This window comes from Dipodomys merriami, unplaced genomic scaffold (assembly GCF_024711535.1).
Source record: "Dipodomys merriami isolate MVZ:Mamm:240054 unplaced genomic scaffold, mDipMer1.0.p SCAF_91, whole genome shotgun sequence".
NCBI classification, from domain to species: Eukaryota; Metazoa; Chordata; class Mammalia; order Rodentia; family Heteromyidae; genus Dipodomys; species Dipodomys merriami.
The window spans coordinates 4,684,175-4,700,807 of NW_027206524.1; the positions used below are offsets into that span (position 1 = coordinate 4,684,175).

The 16,633-nt window shown below is 40.2% G+C and overlaps 1 long non-coding RNA gene across 1 annotated transcript in view; it reads left to right on the plus strand.

Annotated features, from left to right (window-relative positions):
* Nucleotides 1–16,633, plus strand: part of LOC138821299 (uncharacterized) — a 148,483-nt gene that overhangs the window by 33,030 nt on the left and 98,820 nt on the right. Inside the window, exon 2 of the long non-coding RNA XR_011370124.1 lies at nucleotides 16,307–16,449. This is a non-coding gene — a long non-coding RNA (uncharacterized lncRNA). The remainder of the gene's footprint in view (nucleotides 1–16,306; nucleotides 16,450–16,633) is intronic.

Consider the following 16,633-nt stretch of genomic DNA (forward strand, 5'->3'; position numbering starts at 1 on the left):
TGGCTCTCTGGAAGCACGGATACCAGGTTTTTTAAAGTCTCAGAGACTGGCTCTGTTCCATATTAACATCACAATTAAGGCTTTTCTCTGTTCAGAAATTTCTAGGAAATGGGGCACATGCAGAGGTTAATTGGTATCAGGTACGTAGGTGCCTTCCCCTGCAAATCTGTATAAACTGGGCTGCAGAGTCTTGGATGAGACGGGAGTTATGACATGTTGATTGAAGGATGTGGGTTGAAGGTGTAATTAACGAACTTCTTTGGATCCGCCTCCACATTCACCTGTCACAGATCAAGGAAGAGTTAAAGGCAGTGATGCATTCACATTCCCTGAGTCCAGCACACTTTGTAAACCCAGATTCAGAGAGAGGTCAGAAATATGGGTCCTGATGTTTTCCCGCTTTTCCACTGATAGCCATGAAAACTTTATGCAACATTCTCCTTCCTTCTCAATAGGAATGGAAATGAAAATTGAGCTTGGAGGCCTGCAAATCCTCATTCATCAAAAAAAAATCCCCATTCATCTAAAAAAAATTATTGTTCTAATTCAGGAACTGTGATGAAGATATAAAGATGAGAACCTGAAGTGTCCCGTCTCATGCTTCTGACATCTGAGATGGGGAAAATAGCTACACACAGGACTAAAAGAATTGATAGGAACTATCATGGAATTATAAGAAAAATTAAATGGGAGGTAGGTTACAGGGAGATATCAAAGAAAGTCTTACAAGGAGAATGATTTTCTTTTTTGTGGAAACTTGAAAGTGAGTAAGAATCTGAAGGGCCTAGACGTGGATGATGAGAAGGAAATTGAATTTTCAAGCAAGACCTCCTAATAAAACTGTGCTGATGAGATTGTTCTGGATCTTTACAATCAAGTATGTGTCTACTGAGCCCTTGGAACAGAGTTCGTGTGGCTGGGGAACTGAATGCTTACTTTTACTTTGCCCTAATTAGTTTAAATTACTTTTTTAAAGTCATTAACAGCTATGTGACTGGACAGTGGAATTTTCCAGAAAAGAAACAATATTTGCCAAAGCAGAGAATCTGGAAAGCAGACTTCATTGTCCCTGAGTAGCAGGTGTTTAAGGAGCTGGGGGATGGACTGTGTATTTATTCATGGCTTCTATGAAGCCTTAGAGTCATGTTTCTTAATAGTAAGACTCACTAATATTTATTTAGACTACTAACTTTGCATAGACGTTTCTCCACCTCACTCATCCTTGTATCAGTTCTATTGGTCAGATACTTATAATTCCCATTTTAGGTAACATTTCTTCAATTGCTAAGAGAGAAAATGTAGACTTGTGATTCAAATCCTGCTGAGGAATCTTGAATACTTCGGTGCTAAATGGAATTACAGGTATAGAGAAGATGACCCAAGAACAGTGTGGAAGATAAGAGAAAGGGAAACATTCCAACTGAGACCAAGAGAAAAGACTAGGTCAGCAGCAAAGAAGTGGGAGGGAAGGGAGAGTAGGGGGAAAAACAAAGGAGGAGGCAGCAATGTTTAATAAGAAATGCACTCATTACCTTGCTCATGTAACTGCAACCCCTCTGTACAGTATTTTCACAATTAAAAAAATTTTTCAAAAGAAAGCGCCCTTATTTTCTGGAACATGGCAGATATTTCCTATCTTCTCTGCATTTACTGCATAACTATCTTAAGTCCCTGTTCCGAGAGATGTCTGAGCCAACCCTAACCTGCACATAGTCTTAGATGCAGCAAAAGCAAAGCTTAATCATGAATTAAAATTTGGTCCCACAGGTCCAAAGGCAGCTAGGGTCACCTCTGTCTCAGAGAACCAACTGACATCTAGGGCTCTTCGCTGCCTGGTTTTCCATTTTCAAGTTGGCATGAGGCTCCCGTTAGTCCCAGCATCTGCTGTGCATAGATGGCTTCCCTGGCATCAGAAATGTGTTCATGCCAGCAGACCATTCCTTCTCTATAGTTCCCCAACAAAGAGACTCACAGCAAAGAGACTCATTTTTATGACTACCTCCTTTCTGAGCTGCTATTGTAGAAGGCACCGCTCATTCTTCCCAGCAAGTTCCTTCATCAGTGTATAAGTCTTGCTTATAATTAGAAAGGTTATTGCTGTTGTATTTTATGCTCTGTAGAGATAGTCGGCACCATTGCTGCATTCTAATCAGTCTTTAGAGAGAGTATCATAGCGCTTCTCAACTGCTCTTGCCTCTTTTGTGAACTGCAATGCACCAGATGAATATAATTAAGCCCCAGAGCTGATGGATCTCTTTTGTGGAAGTTGGGATGCTTGCCAAAGGACAGCTCAACACTAGCTGGGAATGGTTTGGCATTCCAGTTTGGTCCTACGTGAGTGTCGTGGTAGAAAGGGTGATTGATATTTTGACCTGTGAAGAAGCTTAGCCCTGTCTTCATGAGCATGCTCAAGAGATTGTCTTAACAATAAGAGACCTTGTGACTCTGTTTTCTGTGCAAGCATGACCTAAAAAGGCCTCATAAATCAGAAATGTTTTGTTCTAAACCTTCCCAGAAAGGAAAAAAAAAAAAAACTTAAAGAAAAAGATACATTGGCTCAGTTTGTGTTAAGTCCATCCTATGTATGTTCTAGAATAGTAGCAATGTCTTCTTGAGACTAACATGTTCATATGCCCAGGTTACTATAGAAAAATGAAGAGCACATCATTTGTTCAATATTTCTTCCTCCTCCTCCTCTTCCTCTTCAGTGTGATCTGTTTCCTGCCATGCATTGTGACTGAAAACAGAGAAAAACCTCTTCTTCTGGAATCATCACAGTGAGCTGAGTTGGTAGCCTGCATGTAACCGGGTGCTCCAGCTGGCAAGGCAATACAATTCCCAATGCCCCAGAAAAAAGCACAGAGGGATCACCCCGCTGACCCACAGCTCGACGATTCAGCCACCATTAGAATGTGCGTCCAATGGCAAACAGCCATCATTTAAATGGGCTTGGCTGATTGACACAGTTGAAAATGTTTTAGGACAAAAGAGAGTTTATGACAAGATTGGTATCTGATTGTGGCTTCGTTTTATGGGCTCATCAAACTGGATAGCACAAATGAAGATAACGTTGACTCAGGAAAAGTTTGAGCCTTTTTCCTTGTTGATGTCGACTTAAGATTATTAAAGTGAGAAAGAATGAAAAATTAGACATGATGGAGTCTTCCACTTGAGATACCTCCTATCTTTTCTCCTGTAGATCACTGTGGGCCTATTTTATTTTTAGACTTTGAAATCTCTGCTATTTCTTGAATAGCAAACTTAAGAATGAAGTTTTTTTCCTTGATACTTGTTTTGACTTATTAGCAGTATACATAGTATTTTAAAGAAAAATAGTGGAGGAAATTGCCTTAATGGAAACATTTGTATATAGAAAGTATATACACATATGTAGAGATAGAGCATGGATTTATGTGTGTATATTTATATACATATATTTCACTTATAGAGAAAGACATTTAACATAGACATTACAGTTTCCCATTTCTGTTCATTTTGCCACTGTAATTTTAAAATGATAGCCTCATCTTGAGTTAGTTGATAGGAGAATATTTATGCTATCTCTATGTGATATAAAATTCATTACTTGTATTTCAGCAAGTTATTTTTAATATGTAGAACAAGAACTGATTGTTTCACATTTCTGTTGACTATGCAGTATCATAAAGTAACTTCAAATGAGTATCTAGGTTCTTTCTTTGGCCTGTACTGTGGATTAGATCTCAAATAAGTCCATGTAAGAAGAATACCACTTCCCTATGGATTTACAAAACATCTGCTGATATACCATGTAGTTGCTCCCCCTGAGAAATATGCCACCCAGGTAAGACTGTTAAACAAAGGATAGAGATGGGTCTCATCACTCATGTCTGTAATTCTAGCTACTCAGGAGGCTGAGATCTCAGGACCCAAGTTCAAAGCCACCCTGGAATAAAAGTCCATGAGATTCTTATCTCAAATTAACCAGCCAAAAAGCCAGAAATTGAGGTATAGCTCAAGTGGTCAAGTGACAGGCTTGAATGAAAAAGTAAAGGGAGAGTACAAGGAACCCCACTAATGCACCTCCCCCAAAAAGAGATAGGGGCAAAAAGGCAAAGGATTTTCTTAGAAAGAAGAGAGTTAAAGGATGTATTTTCTTAGAGAAGATATGTTTCCCACATTGTTCAGGTTGAACAATATATCTTAAAAATGCAAAACTGTTCTTCTTAATGTATTTAGTAGTCATTATTTCTTGAACTTCTATTGTACCCTAGGCACTATAGAATAGAAAAACAAGAAATGGCCTCTTCCTTCAAGAGCTATGCTGGCAAATTATGTGACTAGCCAGCTGTGAAGTAAATGTAAATATACAGTAGTATGCCAGCTCTCTGAGAACTCAATTGTCGTGGAGGAATATGACAAGATGCTGAATGAGCCAGTGTCAAAGGACAGTGGTGAGAGCCAGTGATGTTACAAGAGGTCAGCACATATCCTGACCAAGATGGTGTAAAGCTGCCATGCACTAGCTCATCAGGGAGGCACATCGTGAGCTGGGCTTTAAGGACAGGCATCACTCAGATAGAGGAGGTTAGAGAGGAAAGGCCACTGGAGAAGGTAAGGGGAAAGGTATTGAGTTAAATACGATCGCTGTGTGTTTGGAGGACAGTGGTTGAAATGCAGGAGTGGAATATGGGAGGAGCTTGCATGCAAAAGATGGTACCAAACTGAGACCTTCATGACCTGCTTAGGAACTTGGACTTAATTTGTACACTGTGGGTGTTGCTCTGTTTGAACCGGAGTTGAAACTTTCAGAATGCTCTCAATTTTTCCCTGCTTTGTGAGGGCTGCATTGCTTTTTAGAAAAGTAAAGATTTCAGACTGAAGGAGAAAATAAAAAGCTCAAATACAAAGCCCCAAGTTCAAGCCCCAGGGCGCACGCGCACACACACACATACACACACACACACACACACACACACACACACACACACACAAATTTAAGTCAAACATATTGTTATGAAGGACATGAGGAGGAAATTGTCTGACAACAGTGGCTTCAAATGATGTTGAATTTAATGAATTTCCTTCTCCCTGGCATTCATTAATTCCTGTTGTTAGAAATAGATGAGTACAGCTCAACCAGAGACTATTTAAGGAACTTCAGTAGAAACACTATAGACAACACTCAATTCAATCCCTCATCCCCCAGTCTACTAACGATGACTCTGACCCTCTCTCCTGGTGTGTTTCTTAGTTCACAGAGAAAACAGAAGTGAAATGCCATTTGAATAACAGAGGTTGAATTTTCTGAAAGTAGAATTCCAGGTCACTTTAATCCCTCCTCCTCCAGATACATCTGAGGAGGGGAGGTTGCACATTTCTATTTTAGTAGAAAGATTGATCTTGTTATAGAGAGAGAGATCTTTGGGGGTATATTTTCCTGGTAATTGGGAAATAGATACTTTTATACTTATTCACTCTACTGGTTTCTTATGTCTGACACTTTGCACAAATGATTTGGCTTAAACATTGAAGGTTTCATTGACCAGGTAGAGGTGTGGTAGATTGCTTCGTTTGTTGGTTGGTAGTAATGGTGCTAATATTAATAATAGCTAGTCTACTGCGTAATAGCTATTCCAAGCACTTTATCCACATCCTCTCATCTTTGCATCTATCCTGCAGTTACTAACCTCACAGATAGAAAAACTGCAGTTAAAACAAATTAAAATAAAGCAGCCCTAGCTTTGCAGGGCAGCATGAGCTATTAAAAAAAAATGGTCCTGCAAGCTGAACCCGTGCACAGCAATCTTAATAATCAATGGGAGACAGCAATATTCTTCTGTGACCTTCAAGTTCCTTTTCTTAAAAATTAAAAGCTCTGGCTGGGAATGGAACTTAGTGGTAGAGAGCTTGCCTAGTATACATGAAGCCCTGGGTTGGATCCCTCAGTATCACATAAATAGAAAAAAACTGGAAGTGGCTCTGTGGCTCAAGTGGTAGAGTGCTAGCCTTTTTTTTTTGGTTGGTCATGGGGCTTGAACTCTGGGCCTGAGCGCTGTCCCTCAGCTCTTCAGCTCAAGGCAAGCGCTCTACCACTTGAGCTACAGCGCTACTTCTGGTTTTCTGGTGGTTTATTGGAGATAGGAGTCTCACAGTCTTTCCTGCCCGGGCTGGCTTTGAACCATGATCCTCAGATCTCAGCCTCCTGAGTAGCTAGGACTACCGGCATGAGCCACCAGCACCCGGCTTAGAGTGCTAGTCTTGTGCACAGGGAAGCTCAGGGACAAAGTCCAGGCCCTGAGTTCAAGCCCCAGGACCAGCCAAAAAAAAAATTAAAAGCTCTATAGCTGCCTATAATAAAGGGATGGGAAATGAAAACTAATATTTATTGAGTATGCTGTAATTTTAAGAGAATTTTAAATGGGTTGATTTCTTCACAAAAGAAAAAAATACACTGACAGTATTTTAAATTATGACTATTTTCTTGTCATATAACATAGGATCTCGAGTGGGCATTCCTTCTAAGGCTAGCAGATTTTCATACTCTTTTCTTTGTTCAGATAAATTTCCAAAATTTCATCCTTTGCTCTTTTAATGTTGTGAAACACCCAGAATTCCTATAGTGGTACCCTTACTTCCTCTAGGGCATTGTAATTTTCATGTTCACAAGTTTGTCTTCCTGATGTGTGTCTTTCCGCCCTCACATCTGGAGTGAGTCTTGGATAATGGCCAAGTCAACATTACTATATCGACCCCCAGTTCTGTGCAATTCGAATTTCACCTCTAGCATCCTCATTGTTTTTTTGCTGCACTTTCATCTTTGCTGGCCCATTCTCTCCTTTGATTATTTAGTTTTGTAAGATATCACTTGCGTTTGTCATTGATTGACAAGAAGACAATTCAACTATACCTTGCTGTCTCTTCCTGAAGAACACGTGTATGGTGAGTGGCCAATCACAGCTGAGTTTGAAGGAAGTGATGTGGTGGTCACTGGTCATGCTGTCCACCTGCTATTGATGTAACGATTGGTAGACTGAGCAGTATAATTATGAAATTATTATCAATTCATGTGGTAACAAATTTGAACTATACTGTCAGGAGTTTAATCATAGAACAAAATTACTGTAAGTAAAATTTCTGCATATCAGAACAGTGTCAAGTGAGGACTGTCTGCAGTTGCTGATGTTGATTCAACCAGCAGTGACAGGGACAAGATTAGAATTCAAGTCTGCTTAACTCCTAAGCTCATGTATTTCAAGAACTCCTTGTGATTGAGAAATGTACGTCTTCCCAGAAATAAGCAATTCCTTTTTTTTTTTCTGGAACAGATATGTATCAAGCAGTGATGGGTAGAGGAGTCTAGAGAAAATAAGGGCAGCAGTGAAGGAAAGAAAAGGGAAAAGAGTGGAAGGAGAGAGAAAAAAGAATGATAGAAAAGATCGCGGGGGGGGGGGGGGGGGAACCAAAGAGCAATGAAAACACAGAGACCAGAAAGAACACACGTGTCAAAAACAGGAGAAGGGAATAGCAATGTGTGAAACTCCAGTGTTGTTATTTATAAACTTTTCAGTGTCCTCCTTCCTTGCCTACATTCTTAGCTCTTTTACCACAATGGCGCCAGAGTCGTTTTTCATTTCCTTTGGCCTGAACACTACCTGACTCAACAATGCATATTGAATGAGCTTCGAAATTACAACATTGCCAGCAGGGCATTTAAAATGATCTTGTGTTCTTTAATATTTGATGGGAGAATAAAAGTACGTAATATAAAATAATCATTTTTGCTTCTCTCTACCACATGATTAAAGAGGCAAATATAAAGTTCTAATCAAAGAAAACTAACAGAACATAAGATTATAAAAAAAATTACATCTACTTTCATGGGGATGCAAAACCTTGTAAGTAAGAAATAAAAGATTCAAGTACATTAATATTTAAATGGAAGCACAACAAACTAACAACTAAAATACAAAAGAAAACAAAAGATTGAAAATATTCGCTGCAAACATGGAAGCTCAGAGAAATTGACAAGAGAAGTATCCAAACCCAAAAGAAAATACAAATCAAAACATCATGGAGATATCAAAACACCATACCCACCTGAACAGCAACCATCCAGAAAACAAACCACAAATAGTGGCAAGGTTGAATGAGGGACATCATAAGGTTTTGGTAAGAACAATCTTGCCAGAAACTAATCTCTTAATGCGAAATATGATCCAAGGAAGGAATCAAGCAAAAGGTGTTTAGCAAAATAAACACATGACTATTAAATACATAATCAAAAGCTCTCTTTCCCTCTGCCTTTTTAAGGTAGCATGTCAGAAGACTAGAAGCTAGTTAGGCTATGGTCAGGAAAATGAAATAGGCTCTGCTTCTGAAGTTTCTCAAGAAAGCAGGAAAGAGGGGTAGAGGAATATGAGGGAGAGGGTAAATTTGTTCAAAGTGCACTCTGTTTATTATAGAAATACCACAGTGAAACCCCGATGCTAGCTCAGAAAAATGTAGAACTAGAAATCAATCCATGATTCACACAATGGAAACTTTAAAAAAAAATAAAAGAAGAACCCAACATGAAAATACCCCAAAATAATTTCCTTTTTATGACCATATTCAAGTCATTTAAAACAGCTGTCTACCTATCATCCATGACTTAGTCATTTCAAATAGATTTTTCCATTTTGCCTCAAATTAAAATCTCTCAGTAACAACCAGTCAAGCTATATCCTCTGCATAATCACGAAAGTACCAAATAAAAGTGATTATATAGCTTGATGATGCAATGCCACAAACGCCTGCTTTACTGGCTTAGTCATTAATAGCAATGAAATGCAGGGAACTACTGCACAGAAAACATTTCTGAGAGTCCTTATGTTATGTTATACCTCCTGCCTTAGAGTTTCCTATTATTAATGCCAATATATTTTCATCAGTTGAATCAATAAGGACGTGTTATGATGAATGTCTCATGCTCAGTCTTGAGGATAATAGAAAAAAACTGGTAGAATGAAAAATGACCAGAGTTTCCTGTGTTCTATTCCAAAGCATTGCAGTAGCTATGGACTGCCAACCAGGCCGCATTTCCCTCACTTCCCACACATCATGAGCTCATGATGGGTATTTGTGCCACACCGTACATGAGTGCGTGCTCCAACAGGCTCTCACATGGCAGCAAATGCAGGGCAATGGGCAAAACAACTGTTTCCTAAAGTCAGAAGGCTGAGCCTGCACAGAGGGAGAACAGAGAAGCGGCCCTTCCTACCCCATGGAAAGGGAAGGGTGACACACCTTCTAGCAATAAAAGAGATGGAGCTCTTGCCTTTCCTAACTGGAAGAATTACTAAGAAACAAGTGCAACTAAATACCATGAACCTGGCTTGAGCGCTGGACAGCTGGACAGACAGAAAATGGCTGTACAATGCAGTCAAAGTCATAGTTGGGATTCTAAAAGATGTTTCATGGGGGGGGAAGATGTTTTATTTTCCTCGGTGTTTAGTTTGTAGAAATCATGACTAGCTCTTTCCTAGAGGAGATTTCCCAAAAGATGTTAAAAAAATAAATGGAGATGTTAAGAGTAAGGCGTTAATCAGAGCAAGAATTGCGGGGAGGAAGGGTCCTAGGGAGAGATGATACTATGTGAATCATGCATGCAGTGCTGGATATAACAAACAAACTCTCCACCCATAGGCATAGTGGCTGAGAGCATGTGGGAGAGATAAATAATACGAAAATATTTGATATGCTATATGATATATATATGTATATATATGGGATGAGGAAGATAGGGGCAGATATTTTTGATCAATTCACTGATAGAAGACAGCTCTTAGAAGGTGACTTTTGGTGCGAGAAAACATTTCAATGAAGTGAGAAGGTGCGACACCTGACTTGGCTTAGTAATTAATGGAAGTCAAATGCACTGGAGCTTACACAGTCAAATCTTCTGGGATTTCACTGGAGGGAACTGTTCTGAGACAGTAGCATGCTTAGGGTAGGAAAGAAATACAGGAACACCAATATGGCGGACACTATGTTGAAAAAGATAGCTTCAATATACATTATAGAATCCTTTGACACAGAAAAACAGTTTTGAGAAGATCACTTGGGCTACTTTGTGAAGAAAAGAATGTGGGGTATAGAAAGTATAAGAAAAGAAGAAGACTGAAGTATTTGCAGGATCACAAAACCAAGGTGATAGTATCTTAGATCAAGATGGTAGCATTGGAGGTCAGAGTCCAAATTATTTTTAAACATGAAATGATGAAAATGAAATCGGAGAGTCTTGTGGTAGCATCAACAATGGAGCAAATGGAGAGATCGTTTTAGTGAGATAAACATTACCTCATGTTATCTTAAGAAATGTCAATTTCAATGCAACTTTCTGAGAATTTGTCCAATTAAATGGAACCATTTATGAAGAATGGGTAATATGCAAGACAGTTTGTGAGGCAGAAAGAAAAAATCAGGTGTTCTTATATGAAGAATCTAAAACTATTATATAGATAGAGGAGAGACTGGGAAGGGAAGGGCACAGGGAAATATTGACCAAAAGATTCAAAGTTGGAGTTAGGAAAAATAAATAATAAGTATTTAATGTAGTAGAATCGTTCATTAGCTTGATTCAATTATTCCACATTGTGTTTATGCATCAGAACACTACCCTATAATTATCTAGGATGATAATTTGTCAAAGATATCTCCTTTAAAGACAGCATGCTAAGTACTGCAGCAACAAGACAGCAATAGGGACCATACTATCAAACAAAACAGAAAAAAGTCAGACATGACTAGGAGAGAGATTGATCAAAGGTACATCGAAGGATAGATAACCAAAGATAGCCCCAAGGCCAGAGAGGGCCAACAGATAATGAATAACAAGCTAGACATAGGGAAAAGGCACAAAGGGATTCTAGAGCAGGTGCAGGTCAAATACAAGGGACTTCAGGAGCAGGGGCTGGGAGCTAGTAGCCTGCTTCAGCTTAAAGACCAGACAGACCATTGCTGCAGGAGCCAAAGAACATATCTGGTGTCTGGAGTAGCCTGGGAACCCGGGACAGATTCTTGAGCAACATCAACATTTAGGGAGTGGAGAGACAAAAATGATCATGAAAAGACCTTGCAGTTTCTCTGTGTGAAAATGAAGGGCAGAGATTTGAGGAGGAGATTCTTTATCATCAGAAATGTCAGGGAAAGCAAAGAGGAGAAAAAGATACAGCCACCGGGTACTGATAAGGAAATTGTGAGAGATTTTCTGGAGAGCCTGGGCAGAAGACAGCTTCATAGCAAACCCCTCACTCCTGCAGGCTGGGTCATGTTTTCTTCTCACATGGCTTCCAGATGCTGTGAATGTACATATTTTAAATTGTGACAGGTACTCAAAGGTCTTCCCAGACATGATGAAATTTGGGGGTGGGGAGGTGGGGTTTTTCCCCTAACTTTGCTTCTCTGAGAGCTCAAAGTTAATCATGGAATCCAGTTCTTTTCTATGCTCAATTATTTTATGATAGGAAGATGTCTCTAAATTTCCATTTGGATCAACTTCAAGATAAGGCTTGGGAGACAGTAGGGAGGAGATGGTAGGAGACCTGCATTTATTAAGACAGAGCAGGAGGCTGAGTACAAGGAGGGGGGGAATGTAGTCATGTATTTATTTCAATGTTAAAGCTAGTTCTTTTTTTTTTTTTGCCAATCCTGGGACTTGAACTCAGGGTCTGGGCACTGTCTCTGAGCTTCTTTTTTTCTCTGTTTCTCAAAGTTAGCACTCTTATCACTTGAGCCAAAGCGCCACTTCCAGCTTTTTCTGTGTATGTGGTACTGAGGAATTGAACCCAGGGCTTCATGCATTCTAGGCAAGCACTCTACCACTAAGCCACATTCCCAGCCCTACAGCTAGTTCTTGTAGACATGCTCAAATGCAGCCCGTGTGGGTCCATAGGAGGCTGAGAGCACAAGAAAGTCCAGAATACCCATACACAATAGGGAATGACCGCTCGACCACTTTAGGCTTTTTAGTATGGATATGCTAAGGTATTTTCCCCCATCACTATCCTGAAATATTAAGGACCTGCAAGTCAGTGGGGGAAGGGATCGGGACAGATTTCTAAGTACTGATCAATTGTGATGTGGATGGAAGACAAATTGTCTTAGGAAATTGAAGTTTTGATGTAAGACTAAACTAGACAGCCTAACAGGGGACTATCTTTAAAGTCAAGAAACACGGATAGCTATCACACTTGCCTAAATTATTATTGAGGCCATTTGAGCAGACTGGATTGAAAAGCCAATAGTAAGAAAATGAAGAATGGCTTTCTACTTGCATTCTAACAACTGGTCAATAGCAGCTTGAAGTTCACATTGTATCTTTACAATAATCCTAAAGAAAAAGAGATGACCATCCTCTGCTTACATAGGACAGGAGTCGAAGCAATTAATTTACCCAAGATCCTACTAGCAAGCCTTTTTTTTGGAGGGGGGGGGCTTGAACTCTGGGCCTCGATGCTGTCCCTGAGCTCTTCAACTCAAGGTTAGCACTCCACCACTTGAGCACAGCACCACTTCCAACTTTTTTGTTTGTTTGCTTATGTGATAGTGAGGAATCAAACCCAGGGTTTCATCCGTGCAAGGCAAGCCCTCTACCACTAAGCCACATTCCCAGCCCTATGCCATACTCATTTCAATGTGTTTAATGTATGCAATTACTCTTAAGCTCAGTGATGAGTATACAAAGGACACAAATACAATGACACTACCTTTGAGAACTTATTGGTAACTGCAAAGACCAGCATGACCTCCAATATGAAGTGTTCCTGGCATATAGGATCTAAGGGTCTAATAACATTAAGCAAAGGCTCCCGGGCAGTCTATTACAATGGCATGACAAGTATTTATAAGTTATTGAGTTCCAGCCTCATTTAGTAGGCGATAAATAATGGCGGGTGCTTCTCGAGCTTTATATGGCTGGAGTGATAGATGGCTTAAATACAGAGAGGCCTGCTTTATCCACGTATTAACTCTGAACTACATAGTGGCCAAGTTCAACTCTGAACCCAGGTGTTTTAAATAAGTGATGGAGCGTGCTGGTCCTGCAAGTCATCGTGTCAAATGGAGAGCCCTTGCCTTCCAAATCCTTCCTTTGCTTTCTTTTGTGGACCATGACAGTCCAGTCCTCTCCGGAAAACTAGAGAAGAGAATAAAGGGGGGCAAAATAGAAGCCATTATAACTTTTTATCCTTTAACTGCTCCCTCCATGTCATTCTGCCTGTGTGTCGGGGTGGCAAGCCAGCCAGCAAGGCTGTTGTTAAATTCACATTTCTTAAAGCCTAAGGCTTTACACAGCCCATGGGGGTCCCTTGCCCCTGACACTTGTCACCAGTCTTTGTCACTGGTTTCAGTTCTCATTCCTCCTCAAAGTGGCTAATAAAAGACCCAAGAAATGAGAAGCTTTCAAAAGACATCTCCACCCTCTGTCAGCTAAATTGGACTCTTATCACTTCGCCAACAGTCAGCAACTGAGATTTCACACTTTCTGGTCATACAGTCCTGGACTTTGACTGCGTACTGTAATCACCTGAGAAAACGCTACAGTATAGTGCACAGCACTCCACACTCATTACATTAACACTCTCTGGATAAATCAGTCAGGTGCTGGTGGGCTGTGAAGGCCTGAGATTCTGACAATATACAGCGGCATTGCCAACTGGCTTCTAAGGCCACAGTTGGTCAAAGTACAATTACGTACCTGTGCACAATATTACCTATCTGGAACAAGAAAAGAAGCTTGAAAATATGCCATTGTGCACATCGTGGCCGGCTAACATTTTCCTCGTAACTAAAGTGTCTCAGTGAAAGAAGCAATGCATTCATTTAATCTCTGATGACAGCTCCTGATCTTGTCACCCATCTGTAACAAAGAACTTGAAGGCTAGTTTCCTTGAACAGCCCTTCTGCTAGGCTTTGGCATATCTTTTTTTTAAAAAAATCTCCACAATTGTTTCTCTTTTCTAGCCTTTTTTGAGCCTGGACATTTAATCCAGACATCTATTGTTAGAGTTCTGAGTTCTGTGTGTACCAAGAAAATTGTAAATATTCACTGACCTGTCTAGAATCACTTTTAGGAAGAGCGCTGAAGTGTGTGTGTGTGTCTGCAGGAGGAATGCCCTGGTTTCACCTTCTCCGCCCTGTCTCTCTGCTCTCTTACCTCTGCTCTTGCCTACTCATGGATGGTCTTAGGACTATGCAAAAAAAAAGTCAATGACCAATGTTAAATATATATATGTGTGTGTGTGTGTGTGTGTGTGTGTGTGTGTGTGTGTGTGTGTATGTATGTGTATATATATATATATATATATATATATATATATATATATATATATATATATGAGAGCAGGTCTGACCTCTTCCATTCCCAAACCAGGTTCATTGGTCTAAAAGATGATCTTTTTCTGTATCTTGAAAGTCTTCTGGAATGAAGAGGGTATATTTGGAGTGTTCTGCATGAAGCTGAAATATTCTTGGAATGTGTTAAATGTAATGATCTGATAATGTGAGTGACAGAAGAGAGTAAAATACTGTAGAAATCAGAGCTTGGATGAGCATTTGGGGAGGTGGGGGAGAGTATAAATAGGCATTTAGGAGGTCCCTGGAAAATAGCATGAGAAGAATTTCATACTTAGATCAAGATCTTATTTTCTAGGCCACTTTTTTTTTTATTATTATTATTTGCTTGACAGTGTTTCTCAACATTTCCATGCCTTCTATTTTATTTAAATAGATCACAGGGCATTGGGCACCAGGTTACAGTAAAGTTTAAAATGTGATGATGTGTATGAAGGTACTTTACCATAGTAACTGATATTGGCTTATTGATTAATTCAACGAATATTTATCAGGAACTGTATGTGACCTCTTAATAGAGGTCCGAAGAGCCATTGGTGCTGCCCTCTTGTGACTAAGTATCACATGAAGGATGCAGAGAAGAATCATGGGATCCTAGACCTGACTATATAAAAAAAGACATAAACAAAAGGTAGCATAGGCAAATACAACAGAGAAACCTTCTATCTGGAAGGTTAGGAAGCACTTTCCTAAAGAACTAACATGTAAGCCTAGCTCTGAAGGAGTTAGCTGTAGAATGTGAAGTGGGGGAGGAAATTGGGCTGTAGAACAAAAGATAGAAGGTAAACTTTTAGATGTAATATTAACTGGATAGAAACTGTCCTAAAAGAAGTCTCCTGACTCATATAAGTGGGAAGTCTACAATCCGGCACTGGCTTCCAGCACCAGCTCAAACAAATGTCACCAGGCATCTGTCTCTTCTTCTCTTGACTCATTTTTTTCCATTGTATTAGTTCCACTTGCAGGCCGGATTTCTCCAGAATAGAAGCCATAGAAGTAGAACGAACAGCTGTTATCTCTGCATGTGAGGTCTTCTTTCACCTAGGATTCATGATGACTGCCAGGGTAGATCTCTAGATGACTCCGACTTTAGATAGAATGTCCAACTGTAGACCACTCTGTCTTTCTCTGAAGTGCTGTTTGGGTCCCATAATCCCCCAGGGCAGATGCACCTAAATGATAGATTTCCCCCACCAGACAGGGGAGAGGCTTATTGAAAAGTATGGGAATGGAGAAGAAATGAAGAGGGAGCACTAGAGATATCCACTAGAAGTATATTAATGCCACGCTATGCATCTTGGTCTTTTCCATGAGAACAATGGAAAACAGTAATCAGACCTGAGTTACCTCAGTTGCAATGTCATAGATTCAATCAGACTGGAGAGGGCAAGTTAGCTTAAGGGGATAAAACCATAGATGTTAAAAAGGGGTGGGGCAGTATGGTGCTGCTGGATCACACCTGTAATCCTCCCTATTCTCAAGGCTGAGACCTGAGTATCACAATTCAAAGCCAGCCTGGGCAGGAATGCCCATGAGACTCTGATCTCCACCAAACTACTAAAAAAGTTGCAAGTGACAGAAATGGTAGAGCACTAGCCTTGAGCAAAAGAAGTCCAGGGACAGCACTGGGACCCTAAGTTCTAGGCCCAGGACCAGCACAATAAAAAGGGGGTTGGGGGATAGATCGAAAAGTCAAGAGTAAAAGTCAACAGAAAATAGAGACTAAAATCAACGCTCTTTGATGGTAGACTGAACATTTTAACAGCAGTGAGAGGGAGAACGGTATGAAGATCATAAACCTGCTCTTGTACATATTGGGGCTCAAGTGAGTTCCCTGCAAAGAGGATAAGTTTAAGCCTTAATTCCTGGAATCTGGGGAGATTTGCATGGTGGGAGCAGAGCCTTCATGGATGTATTCCTGCCTTTCTCGCAGGAATGAGTTTGCTATCATGAGACTTCAGTCTTCTGTGCTGTCATCAGAGAATGCACACTTACCACTTCACCACGAAGCCCTCCTTCATCCAGAGCCAAGCAGATGCCAGTACCACACGCTTAGACCTGCCAGCCTTCAAAACTGTGAGTCATATGAACGTCTTTCTTTATAAATTATCCAGCATCCTGTAGTCTGTTAAAGCAATGTAAAAATGGTCTAAGATGGGAGCCATGGAGATGTCCCAATGAAAATGAGTAAGTTGGACGTATGTGCATACAGAGTTCATATAAGATATATAGACAAGCCGGGTGCTGGTGGCTCACACCT